The sequence below is a fragment of the Rhagoletis pomonella genome, unplaced genomic scaffold (assembly GCF_013731165.1).
Source record: "Rhagoletis pomonella isolate Grant_MI unplaced genomic scaffold, Rhpom_1.0 Rhpom_scaffold_00007, whole genome shotgun sequence".
Taxonomy (NCBI): domain Eukaryota; kingdom Metazoa; phylum Arthropoda; class Insecta; order Diptera; family Tephritidae; genus Rhagoletis; species Rhagoletis pomonella.
The window spans coordinates 3,107,012-3,107,441 of NW_023458561.1; positions in this window are offsets into that span (position 1 = coordinate 3,107,012).

Genomic DNA, 430 nt, shown 5'->3' on the forward strand with positions numbered 1-430 from the left:
ATTAACTGGAAAATATTTGATTTAAATTACGATATGGGTAAGGTGCTTTTATCGTACAAGTTGTATGTACGTATTCCCAGATAATTTTGAAAAAAAATGTCCTTTATTTTACATTGGTTAATATGGTCACCGTAATTATAACCCTTACTATGTAGAATTCTCCTTTCTGTGTTGCCAGAAAAGATGGGCGGAAGTATTTTTGCGCAGAACTTCTTTCTGCGTAGGCGGCCTTCGACCGCGCTTAGGGATTATAACCCTTACTAAGTAGAAGTAATTCATATTAGAAAAAAACGAAATTATCCATATGCACACTTTCGTTTTAAACCCGAAATTTTAGCTATAATACCTTTGCTATAGGTGTTCTGATATCGTTGGTATAGTATGGAAAGGGCGTAACTCATATCGTCGCTGAAATACAAAAGCCGTAACT